The sequence below is a fragment of the Protopterus annectens genome, chromosome 1.part1 (assembly GCF_019279795.1).
Source record: "Protopterus annectens isolate FY-2018-M chromosome 1.part1, PAN1.0, whole genome shotgun sequence".
Classification (NCBI taxonomy): Eukaryota; Metazoa; Chordata; order Ceratodontiformes; family Protopteridae; genus Protopterus; species Protopterus annectens.
This window is the reverse complement of record NC_056726.1, coordinates 695,671,610-695,685,840: the sequence shown is the minus strand read 5'-3', so window position 1 is coordinate 695,685,840 and position 14,231 is coordinate 695,671,610.

The window sequence follows — 14,231 nt, the reverse complement described above, 5'->3', positions numbered from 1 at the left end:
CTGACAACAAAATACAGAAGGTCATACTGGGCATGCTCCTACACTTAGAAAAATGAAGCTCATGTCTGACAACACAGTGGACTATCCATATCTGTCAGTCACAGATGTCTGTGCACACACACCACATTGCACACCATTCATGCTTTGTACACACATTGGATAGGAATACTCCCACATATCCAAGGCCAACACATTAGAATAGGTCAACCATACACACACAGAGATGTGGGGAAGAGTGAGGCAGATAGTGACAAAGAGATTGCCATCATGAGGCCTGTCCCACCTACCACACATCCAATTGGCCAATATAACATGATGTGCCAATGTCAATCACTGTAGACATTTGCTTTTGGTAGCCCTTAGCCCTATAGTGTTTGTGGTGCTTGTGATAACTGTGTAACATGATAATACAAATCTATATTCATCTAGCATTTGTATACCCAGTCCTATCAAATGTAAAGTTGTTTGTGACTGAGTGTTGTGTGTGTGTTTCCAGAGGAATAGTTTATGGCCCTTTCACACACACTGCACTTCCCATAGCCCATGTTAGCAGTCATGTCAATGTCATTCACCTTGAAATAACTCTCTTGCCAATTCTTAGCCCTATAGTCTCCATGGCATGTGCAATAACTGTGTAATGTTACACTATAGCATTACGCAGTTATCACCCCATACTCTCCATGGTGTGTGCTATAACTGCGTAATGCTATAGTATAACATGCTAGTTAGGTAGGAGTTCTAATCTCAGACATGGCAACTGTGAAACTGAGTGTGTGTGTGTAGAGAAATGTATGATTTTTGAGGCCATTCACAGTCACTACACCTCCCATTGCCCTACGTTAGCAAGGCTGTTGATGTCAGTCACCTTGAAATAACCCTTTGGACAAGGGACAGCTCTTTAAGCTCCATGGCACATGCAATAACTGTGTATTGCTATAGTATAACATACTAGTTAGGTAGGAGTTGTAATCCCAAACACGGCAACTGTGAAACTGTGTGTGTGTGTGTGTGTAAATATTAATGATTTTGAGGCCATTCACAGTCACTACACCTCCCATTGCCCTACTTTAGCAAGCCTTCTGTCAGTCACCTTGAAGTACCACTTTGAAGAAGGACCAACCCTCTAAGCTCCATGGCCTGTGCGATAACTGTGTAATGCTATAGTGTAACATAATAGTTATGTAGGAGTTCTAATTCCAAACATGGCAACTGTGTGTGTGTGTGTGTGTGTGTGTGTGTGTGTGTATATATGTGTGCGTGTGTAGACATTAATGATTTTGAGGCCATTCACAGACACCACACCTCCTATTACTCTACTTTAGCAAGCCTACTGATGTCACTCACCTTGAAATACACCTATGGATAAGGTCTATCCCTATAAGTTCTGTGACGTGTGCCATAAATGCAGAACAATGTAGTAGCAATAACTACACAGGTATAGGTTTGTATCTCGCCTGTGGTAAGTGTTTGTGTGTGTACCACAAAGATTCTGGCCCCATTTACACCCAGTACACATCTCAGAGCCTGACTTTAGCAGTCCTGCAGATATCATCCACCTTACAAGTACCTGTTTCCAACCCTAAACCATGTCAGGTCAGTGGTGCTTGTGGTAAATGTGTAACATAATGGTCCATAAAGATTATTAGATAGAAGTTTGAACATCACCCCTGGGAAATGTAAATGTGTGTTTAGGGTAAAATTATTTTTGGGATCTCTCACCCACTGCATCACCCAATGCCACTATTTACACGCGCTGGTGATGTTCCTCATCTAAAAAAGTTGGAACAACATCTAGCCTATAAACTCCATGGTGTATGTGATAAATGTGGTACACTAGAGTAGGAAGACATAGTTAGTTAGGGGTTTAAATCGCAGCACTGGCAAGTGTGTGTGTGTGTGTGTGTGTGTGTGTGTGTGTGTGTGTGTGTGTGTGTGTGTGTGTGTGTGTATGTGTGTGTGTGTGTGTGTGTGTGTGTGTGTGTGTGTGTGTGTGTGTGTGTGTGTATGTGTGTGGGTGTGTATCTGTCATCAGTATCCTGTGTGGAGGTTGGTGTGATTGTGTAATATCAGGATGCATTGTGGGGAAGGTTTTGTTAAATTACTATATTGAAGACCTAGTATATGTCACAATATCCACCTTACAAGGACAACAGATTTCAAACACCAGAGAGGCTGGTGTAGACAATCCACAACCCTACATGTGACATTATGGATTGGTGAACAATATAGGCAACCCTTGTATTACTCAGAGAACACTCTCCATCCATACCTCATACGCAAACACACTTGGCTAGGCGACAACCACTAAATTGGTAGTTCCCTGCATATTGCCTCACAGATAGTAACCACAGTGTGATTGCAGTGGACTACATGCCTGTTGACCACAACAGTGCCACTGACATCAGAAAGTACAGTGATGTGTTACATCTCCTGACTGAGTGTGTGTTATCCAGCAAGTAAAAGGACATGGCACCCTGTTCCATCCCTACAGTAGGCAAATAAATGCCTACAGTGGTCCTTTTGCTATGTTCCCCACTGGATGCCTGCAACAACTGTAGATTCTGCAAATGTAACTCACTTTGGGAATACCATGCCTTATACACATGCCCTGTATGGACAGACACCACTAACTCCACTGAATACCTGTATCATGGTGTCAATGTAGGTGCAAGCACAACCTCAGTTCCATAGCCAGGTCTCCCCAAATGAGGTCAGGAATGCTACATCAGACAATAACAATCTTTACATATAACATGCCTCAGAGACCTCAAGTACACTTCCACACATCAAAGAACATGCGTGTGGGATATGTGCACAACCCAGACACTGTCCATGTTATGGCATATAGATCACATACATGGGAAGCAGTGCATATCACTGGCCACCCACAATAGTAACCCAGATGAGTGGATGGTGAATACAATACCTACCTGTGGGGACCACTCCAGGGACTACACCCCTGATCCACACTAGAGACCATTGTCATGTGACCTGATGCCAAGGTATTCCCTTTGCCTAGCCTTGTACAGCCATCAGGCCCATTCACCTACCACACACCTCTGAAGCAATGAACCTATGTACCTCAGTACTGGCAAGTGTGTGTGTGTGTGTGTGTGTGTGTGTGTGTGTGTGTGTGTGTGTGTGTGTGTGTGTGTGTATGTGTGTGTGTGGAGATTAATGATTTTGAAGCCATTCACAATCACTACACCTCCCATTGCCCGACTTATCATGCCTGCTGATGTTATTCACCTAGAATTAACATTTTGGCCATGTATCAGCTGTATAAGCTCTGTGGCACTTGTGATAACCCCATACTACTGTAGTGTAGCAAACTAGTTACATAGGAGTTCTAATCCTGATTCTGCCATCTGTGATGAGGTGTGTGTTTGTGTCTCCATTGATATCTGCAATTGTGGACATTCATACATACTACACTTCCCTTATCCCTTCTTTAACACTGTTGCTGATGTCACTCACTTTCAAAGATACCTTTGGACACCTCTCCAACATGTAAGCTCTGTGGTGCTTGCAATAATTGCATAACACTGTAACAGCAATACATAGTAAGATAGGGGTTTGAAAATCAATACGGTCAGTGTGTGTTTGTGCATGTATCATCAGTATCCTGCTGGGGTTATTTTGTACTGACAGGATCCATTGCAGTGTGGGTTTTGTTACATCATTATACTGAGGACCTACATGCCCCATTGTCCATATTACAAGGCCAACACTTTTCAAACACTGTAGTGGTTGTTGTAGACAATCCTTAGCCATAAATGTGTACAGCCATGTGCAATTACTATGTGACAGAATGGATTAGTAAACAATATAAGCAACTGTTATAATACCCAGATACCACTCTCCACCCACGGATCATACACAAACACACTTGGCTCTTACTCTCTTAACCCTTCCTTTCTTACTTTGTCTCTGTCTCTGTCTCCCTCTTGCTCTCTCTCTCTCTCTCTCTCTCTCCCTTCCTGGTGGATGTGGAAAAGTACATCTGTTTTGCATAGGCAGCAGCTTGAGTTTTGTAAGGAATACTCATGATCAGGTGATGGCCTGTGCATGAATTTCAGTCCGCCACATGCTAATTGCATGTGGAACAGCTGTGGTATCATTCTTATAGCCAACTGCATGGAAACACGCTCTTATAACTAAGTCCTTCATGTGGGTGTTGGCCCTTTTCCTTCACTGTGAGCAGGACTTCATGTGGGTGTGTGACAAACAGCATCACAGAGAGTAGTTGGAAATACCTCTTACAACATACACTGTTTAGACAGGCCAACAAACAGGAGGGGGATGTTCCAGCCATGGGGACAGAATGTAAGTATTGCTCTTCTACATTTGAAGTAACGGTTTATCAGGGTTTGTGTAGATATGGCTGTTCTACATGATTTAAAGTCTGGCATGACAGTGTTATGTGGATGAGGAAACTCTCACCTGTAGGGCTATCTGCACACTGCCCAGAGTTTGGAGTCTCACATGTGTTGTGTTACTCACACATTTGCTATCTTTAGATATGCAGTAGCATATTCTGATGATTGCAGTCAGTACATGGTGACATCCATGTGAGTTAATAACTTCATATCCCTCAGAAGAGTATGGCACAACAAACCTTGTTACACCAGGAAATTTCACAGTTTATCACATTGATATGTCAATACTGGCCCTGTGTATGTGCCTCCATCCCCCAAGTCTGTCACCCTTTATCCATATGTCATGCAGTAAGAAGTGCATATGTACAGTACATCATTTTTTACTGACATCATACCTGATAACAAGCCAGTGAGATATCAGACTGCTAGACATGTTGTGTATAGTAGACCTTATATTTGAGGACAAAACCTGGACATTCTGTTGCAGTGTGTACAGTAGTGAGGTCTGTGTACTTATAGTGATTGTTGACAGAGTGTGTATTGTGAATTTGTTACTTGGCCTGTGTACAGACTATGGAAGATGTCATTGTTCTTGGTCCTGTTCTTTCTGATGATGCATGCTGCTCCAGTTTATGGTACCCTAGCAGCGTACATGTTTGTAGGGCCAGAATGACATATGTCCCATACCACAGTCAGGCATCAGACTACACTGCGTACTGGCCCTGTATATGTAGAGATACTATGTGACTGGCTCATATGAGGGTGGTTTTGTACACACAGCCCATATACTATAGTGTGACTGTGTTCAGATTGGTTGTGGGTATGCACTTTCACACTGGTGTCTGTTACTCCATGCTGTTACATGCCTGCAGTGCCTGCTATATTTGCAAGTAAATGTGTATTCCCCCATAAGAAACCTGGGTCAGTGTTGTGGCAGTCTGCCTGTAGTTTGCACAGTGCTTTGTAAATATGTATATATATATATGTGTGTGTGTGTGTATGTACATATATACGTATATCTACACACACAAATATATATATATATATATATATATATATATATATATATATATATATATATATATATATATATATATATATATATATATATATATATACATATCCTTATGTGTAAACATGAGTGTTGTATATACCTTCCCAGATGCATCCCACCATATTTATCTGATATGTGTATATTTAGATATAACAACATAGTGATTCAACACTAATTTCACTAACAAGTACTACACAATTGTAGAAGTCAAAGCAGTTGTTCACTATTATTCAGTATGTGTACTGACATATATATTGGAAAAAACAACAACCATTTTCACAGCTGTAATAGCTTACTGGTTAACTGCTATGACTATAGTGTACAGTGTCTTGGGTTCAAACCCTGCAATGGCTGTTTATTCTGTTGCTAGACAGAACAAGGTATGTTGGATACAGAGTGGTTAAGGCAGTTTTGAGCAGCTTTAAACAGGTTTGCATGGGTTTGCCTGATGGTAAGCACTGCTAACGTGCAGTTAAACAAAAAGGTGCTTATACCATGTAGGCTTCACTTACCAGTGCACAGATCTGCTTAGCATTTATATTTAAGCAATGTTTACACCTGCTAAGTATGGCTCAGCCCTGGTAACCAGTGATCATTTCCCAGTTTGATGAAATAGCACGGTAATGACATCTATAATATGTGTATTTAATTCCATGTACATAACATGTTTCTATGTGCTGTCATTACAGTAGCAAGGGGTGTGAGTATACTGTCTGGGACACCTGATTATATATGGCTAGTACAACAATCTTTTCCATTTGTGATTCATACATGGGTAGTATCCCAGGTTATATGCAGTCACACTTGCATGCATTGTATCATTACATTACTACTGTCAACAGTGCTTTCCCAAGTAAGAGTAGATTGCAGATTGTAGTACTGGAACCATACACCCCTGCATGCAAAGCTGGACTCTGAGTACTGACTATTATGTTCTTGGTGTGCGAGCTGTGTGTTATTAAATATTTGCTACTGGATATTGATCTATGTGGATATTAACTGTAGACTACTGTGTGTATAGGACATGTCATTGAGGGCTGCTGTCATGTAGTAATGGCATACCTATCAGTGTCTGACGTCTATCTGTCAAAACATTATTCCTAATGCATAACCTGTTGGCTAGCTGATTTCTGTCTGTCCTCTGTACAGATGTGCAGATGTCAGGTATTTATCTTGGCTGCTTACAGGCAATCTATACTTGACTGACACTGACATGTCTGCCCAGCTTTGTTATGAATGCCACAGCTAGGAATCCCCACCCTGTATGCACCATATGCCATGGATACCTCAACTAGACTACCCAGTCAACAGAACATGCTTGTGTACAGGTCTCCAACCCAGCCAATGTCCATGTTATGTAATATATGTTGCATACATGTCAATTGGAACACCTCACTGGCCCTCTGCAAGAAACAACAAAATGATTGAATGTTGCATTTAACTGTCACCCTGAGGATCACTCATGTGGCATCAGTTGATAGATGGCCTGCTGACAAATGTCAGGTGGCATGGTACCACTGTACCCACATCCTCTACTCTTCTCATCTCTCCATGGACAATATCCTGGTATACACCAAGGAACACCTGCACCTATGGAACCCAGTACTGACAAATGTGTCAGTGTGTATTGCTGAGAATAACAGTATCTGTGTGTTTGTAAACTTATAGTTTATAATACCCTGAGGGCCTTCTCACAAACTAAACCCCCCATTGCAATAGTTAGAAATGGCTGCTGCTGTAATGAGTGTTAAATGTGCCTTGTTACACTCTTCACACTATGGGCTATCTGGAGCTTGCAGTACCAGCACAACACTGTTTTACAAATGGGTAGGGGTTACCCTCTGAGTCCTGGCAAATGTGCGTTTGTGTGCAAGTGTGAATATTTGTAGGAGACAGAATTCTGAGGTCACATTCTCCAAATACAACACACCTGGCCATACAGTATAAGGGATGGTGATGTTGCTGACATTAGTAGAGCGATGGCGAACCATCACCCTACTATCCCTGTGGCATGTGCAATAAATGCATATCCCTGTAGTAGCACTGATGAGATAGACAAGGGGTTGTATTGCAGTCCTGATTGATGTGTGATTGTGGGTATGTCAAAGTATTCTCATGGGTTTGAGTGAGTAAAATATCCAATGTGGGGTGTGGGCGCTGGGTATACTGTTTTTACACCATGGTACTTCCAGTACATGTCCCAAGGTCTACTATATGAGGACCATTTTCACCATCAACCATACAGGTAACTCATTACACTATTCAGCCCAGTGATGCATGTGCTGTGTGCAAATCATCTGTAACATAATGGGCTCACTGACAAAGTAGTTTGCACTGATAAACCCAGGTCTCTCAGATGTGTCTATGACTGTTATGTGTTTGTTAATGTGTATATGACAGTATGTCATACTATGTCTTGTTCATTAACACCCAGTACATCCCCACATTACCATAAAGTACAAGGTCTGGTGATGTTTCTCACTTAACAAGAAACTCAGGACACACCTCATCCTAAAAGCTGTGTGGTGTGTGCAATTAAGGCCAAACACATTAGTAGCAATAAGTACCTAGGTAGGGGTTCTACTCTCAGTGTTGCAAAGTAAGTGTGTGTGTATGTGAAGGGATCTACTTTAGTTTGCAGACAATACATGTCCCAGGAGGTCATCTGTCCAAGAACTGACTGGCAAATGCTAACATTTCAAAGGAATCAACTCATAGAAATTCATTCGATTAAAACTATTAGTAAATATGTAAACACCCTCTTCCCCACTGTATAGCTGTACAGTGATACTGGAGGTAGTATATAAAGTTGGTTGTTGATGTTGTGGACACAGCCACCCTCATTGAGGTTATTGTTGTGTGTATCCCCCTGCTTAGTCTGCTGTAATACTGTACAGTTTATATTAACAGGTTAAGTAGTTATCAATCACACTATGTGTTGCTTCACACCACCTCACACCCTCCAAAGTGGAGGGCTGTGCCACCCATACCAGCACACCTATGTTTACCAACTCCAAGATTGCACTACGTTGGGGAAGGGGACATATACCCTGCCACTACCATCGTCAATGACATTAAACTAGCAGACTGATTATTTGCTGATGTTATGTTTTGCCTATTTTGTTTTGATAGAATTGCATAGGCTAAAATGGGTTCACTGCAAAATTAAGTACATCCATGTGTACAGTATTTTCTGTGCATTGCATCAACGCCAAAGACTCTGTGTGTGTATGTGTGTGTGTGTGTGTGTGTGTGTGTGTGTGTGTGTGTGTTTGTGTGTGTGTGTGTGTGTGTGTGTGTGTGTCATACATATACATGTGGTGTGTGGCAGCCAGTACACTTACCATTCTCCACTGAAGAAGGGCTGCTGACATCAGCCACCGTGTACTCACCTGTATACACCCCTCAGATCTATCAGCCATGTGGCACATGTAGTAACTGTTATACAGATCAGTTACTTATGTTCAGCTGTACCCAGGATATAACACAGTCAATGTGTCACCACAGTGCCTTACCCCTTGTAGGAAACAACAGCAGACCAACATCCTGCTGACACATAGACACCTACAACACAAACTGAATACACTATGGAGACCACAATCAGTCAGTGTTAATAACAGCTATAATGCATCATGTGTGGACAGCTACACATCCTGACATGTAAGCATTAAATGTTCCTGCTGAAAACATTTTACACAGCATTACATTGCTACACCTTAGTACATTCACCCTGTGCATCAGACCCATATTAGCCTGTCCCTGCATTGGTGGTATGGATAACAGGGATGTGGCACAGGTATCATCATATGTATAGGGTGTGTTGTGGGTTTGCCAGAGACCTAGGCTGTGCTGTTTGGTTGTCATCATGCATGTGTTAAGGGGTTTCATTATTAATTGGGATGTGCAGATGTGATATGTGTAGGTATGGATGTGCCCTATCTGTGTTGGTGATGTGTGTGTGTGTGTGTGTGTGTGTGTGTATGTGTGTGTGTGTGTGTGTGTATTTATGCACACAGTTCTGCCATGTGGCTGCCCTATACAGGGATTTTTTGGATAGCTGCAGACCATATATGGCAGGGTGTGCAGTTCACCATCTCCGGCCATGAACATGAGAACTGTGCCTGGCAGGGGTTCCACTGGCACTAACAAGTACAAGGCCAGATATGTTACTCTCCCCTAATGATAGCAAATGTCCACTGGATCTGGGTCCCTGTTGGGACTGGCCAGGGCCACGTGCACATGGCCTGCTGTGTTGTGGTGAGGACAACACCCCCCCTGCAGTGCTGGTGCTGGTGCTGGTACTGCCACTACGGTAGCAGCTGTGACTTGTTGCATGTCCACATAGACCTCCACCTGTTGGTGTTACTGACCTACATCCACATGTCTGTCTCCCTACTCCCACCATATGCTCTAACACAGACATTGCACAGTGGAGGATTCCCACCCTCTCACCCAACCATCTATCCAGGACCACTGCAAAATAACAGTGGGCACCTGCAAGATCATGGATGCTGTCAATAACAGCAGAATGAGTAGCCTTCTGGAGCCTCAGACTCTGTCTGGTATAATATTCCATATGTACCTGTGCCTCCATGATGGCCAGAAACATGCGTCTGGTGACACCTGCTGTGGCACTTCTGCCAGAGTTATGATGGCCAGCTGCCCTCCTACGAGCACCCCTGTACAGCTGCCTGTGTGGTACCTCACAGGTTATCCGCCTATGGCTGCTGTGTACAGACACACTAGCCATAGTCACCACACTCTCCTTTCCCATGCCACCACCCACTATCATCTATGGCCACTGGTGATAGGGTATGTATAGGCAATGTGACTCTGTACGGGGATGGGGTGGCTAACAGTGGGATGTCAACCGATGGCACAGCTTCAGTGCCTGACAACCTTGCCTGTGCCACACCATACATATCATCATTGTCAGAGTCCGTATGGACACTAACATCAATTTGCCTGCAGGAAGGACCCTGACCCACCTCGCCACCTGTGAGGGGAAAACAAAAAATGTAGTTTAAGACCGTACTGCATTGCTTACCTCTACACACACACACACATACACACACACACACACACACACACACACACACACACACACACACACACACACACACACACACACACACACACACACACACACACACACACACACACACACTTACAGATGAGGTGGCACAAATATATTACACAGACCTCTCATTACCCAACTGTCAACAGCATGCATTGCAGCTATACTCAATCCCTGTTACCAACATTATACATCTCTGTGATGCATGAGTTGAGTTAGTAGGTGATGCCCCTTCCCCTGGAACACACTGCACCCATGTACACAGTATTGCTGTGCACCTGTTCATCACTCTGGCATGTGCTGTACACTATACCTCCGAAGTGTGTACACTATTGCTGCATGGGTATATGTGTGGAAATTATGTTTGCTCTGTTGCTCACAGCCCCTATGTGTTTGTCTGACACATACCTTGGGTTGATATGAGGTTAAATATCAATAGTGAATGCCTGACATCTGATTTGCAGATATCATCATCAGGAGTGCATGTATGAGCAATACAATCCAAATACACTGACAACCTTCAAAACTTACTGTGGCTATGAGGAGTGTACACACCCTTATTGACATGCCTCCCTCTTCTCTGATATGCCATGGGGCCACAATACTGTATATGTTAACATTGCACACACCTGATATGTGACATATGACTTGTGCAATCAAATGCAGTATAAAACATATGTGCTAGTTGTGCAGATGCTGATTGAGATGCATACAATATGTGGGTTGCATAAGTGTGCACGCCCTTAACATGATGGTTTGTTGCAGCACCTGTTAAGTGAACTACAACAGTCACTATTCCTGGAGGGGGTATACTAGCATGGCCCATTTTCACTTGCCATTACTTGGTCTCACTGCCCCTACAAATGTCCCACAACTCTGCCAGATTGCAAGGCCAGCTCATGTGCGCACCCCTTGGAAGTCAAACAGTGCCTTCACTATCACTGTGGAGTCAGGGTTATGTCTTTTACAGTGCATGACCTTGACTCTGTTCAGATACAACCATTCTTAGTGATCTTTGGATGTATGCTTCTGTTCACTGTTGTGTTTCAGGATGACCCCCCCCCATCCTCAGCCTTTTTGCAGATGCTTGACAGCTATGGGCCACACATGAGTGTTATTTTGCATTGTCCCAAATTCAGAACACCATGTCAACTGGCCTAGTTCCTGCTAATGAACAACATACCTAAAGGTGTACACTGGCACCAACAAGGTACAGATGGAGATGGGGGGCCTGAGGTGGAGTGAGGTGTCGCTTGTGTAGCACATGTATCTTTACCAATGCTGTCTGTAGGTTTCAGCCTTGGTCTCAGTTCACCATTAGACATTGTAACACATGCCTTTGGGAGACTTAATGTTATGCATATGCTCCTGTAGAGAGCCCTGGATGATGTCTCCTGTGGAAAAAATCTTCCATCTGATTACCCTAACCCATAGGCCACACTTATGCAGAGTCCATGTAATTGTCGACACAGGTACTGCACATGCAGTACTTGCTAGACATTCCTGCAAGTCCTTCAGTGTTGCTGCATGCTTCTGAGCAGCTTCCATTTCCAGTTTACAACATGTGTTGTCATCTGTCTTGGATGGGCATCTGTTTATTTTCTACATTAATGGTGTCCCATACTTCATCGTCACATACATGCTTGTCTGCACTGTTTGCCATGGTATATGCAATGGCGAGGTAAGGCTACATGTCCCACTCCTGATGCTACCTTTTGGATATGGGATCCATTCCATGGTTTGTAAGGTGTGTTCAAGCCATGGCTGCCTCTGTTGCAGGTAAGTGGGCAAATGTCATGGACATACCCGACCATTACTTGGTGTGACATTGAGGACCCGTACTTGATGGAAGGTGAGTACTCAAGAAGAGTGAATGCTGCAGTACCTCAAAAGCTGCCTCCACAATATGATATTTGGAGTGTGTGCACACATATGCTTCCAGTGTTTGTTAAGGTATGTATTCCCCATATTTATTGTCCTAACATAGGATTCCATATTACACATTTGTTGCTCATGTTAGGATCACATTACAGGTTGTAAAAGTTGTGGAATCTGGTATCGTGGTATGACGTTGTGTAGATCTGTAACAGTTGCCATTCTCATAGTGGTATATACACTGTTGTAGCCACTGTATAAGGGTAATGTTTCAGACATGTCCCTACTGTAGGTCATTTGTCCCACCATTATGTTCATCTCTGTCCACACATCTTGGACTGACAGGTTGTTAGTTATACTGCAGGACTGTTACATACCCTTCAGATATGCCACCATGGTGACCACTATGATGCAGTGTAGTTAACAGCAACAATAAGTGGACATGTACAGCATGCATTATGGGTAGGTGTATTAAATGTGTGCAAGGCAAATACTATGGCCATAACGTGACTGGTGTATTGGGAAACCTGAACAAAAGACATCCATACTTACCAGCTACAGGCTGCTGCCCCAGAGGTATATCAGAGAGACCTACATAGTTGTGTGAGAGATGTGATGACAGTAGCCACACCTGTGGCATTGGTACAGGGTGGGAGCAGCAGTTCAGTACATCAACAGTACAAACCCACAATACTACAGATTATGCACATCTGTTCTTTACTACACTGCAGCGACAGACTATGTTATCTGACATATGCATGAAGATACTTTACAGATGAAGATGGATAAGCAACAGTGGTATACTAATGTGCCCTGGGGCATTACCTGTATGCTCCTTGTCTATTGTGTGGATAGCACCTACCGCCACAATGCTATCTTCATTTTCTTGACTTGGCTAGCGGACAGGTTCCCCAAGGCTAGCAAAGAGCTCCTCAGCATGTGTCAGTGGGGGCTGGATGGCATGACCCCCACCTGTGGGTAGCTGGTCACTCCTAACTGCAGCAGCATGCTGACGGGCATTGTGGATGAGGTCAATGCAACAATGTTGGTCTTGCTCATAACTGGGGTTATGCAGGCTGACATCATTTACTCTGTGGATGAGGTCATTCCACAGGGCAGTCCTCTCCTGCAGATCATAGGCTGTATGCCCAAAGAGGGTTCTGTGGTGATGCACAATGTAGTTGATAAGTATGTCATTCTCCTGTGGAGTATAAACAGGGAGTCACTCTCTTGACATGGTACCTGGAAGACATAAACAGGAAAAAAGGTCTGAGGACCTCATGCTGCAAGGATATAATAGTTGTTAATTGACATCCCCCCACAATATCTGCAAAAATAATCTGAACACACATCAATGGGTATGTTTACACCAAACCTACCGTTGGGGCATATATATTATTGTGCAACAAATATTGAAATGTGTTTCTATTCATGTTCCATGTTGAAACACTATCGTTGGTGGCCTGTTGCTAACAATGTTACCTGCATGGCATTGTAATGGCCACTGTGGTTCCATATATGCATGTGTTCTGTTTGCTATGCAACTGTTCCAAATCTGCTGTTATGGGTTAATGGCAATATCTATGCATGCTGTTATAACTAATCCTGGATTAGTGTAGACAATTACTATCCATATATGTTCTAAAACTGCAACACAATATCATGTTTGGGAAGGCTGTTGCCAGCAGAATCACATCTCCTACCTCATCTGGTCATGGCAACAGGCCACAGCATGTGAGGGACCCAATCCAGGACCTCCTCATCTACTGGTCCTGCACTACCTTCAGGTGGAACCACCTCAAGGGATGGTGCTTGTCCCCCCCCCCCCGGGAGCATGCACAGACAG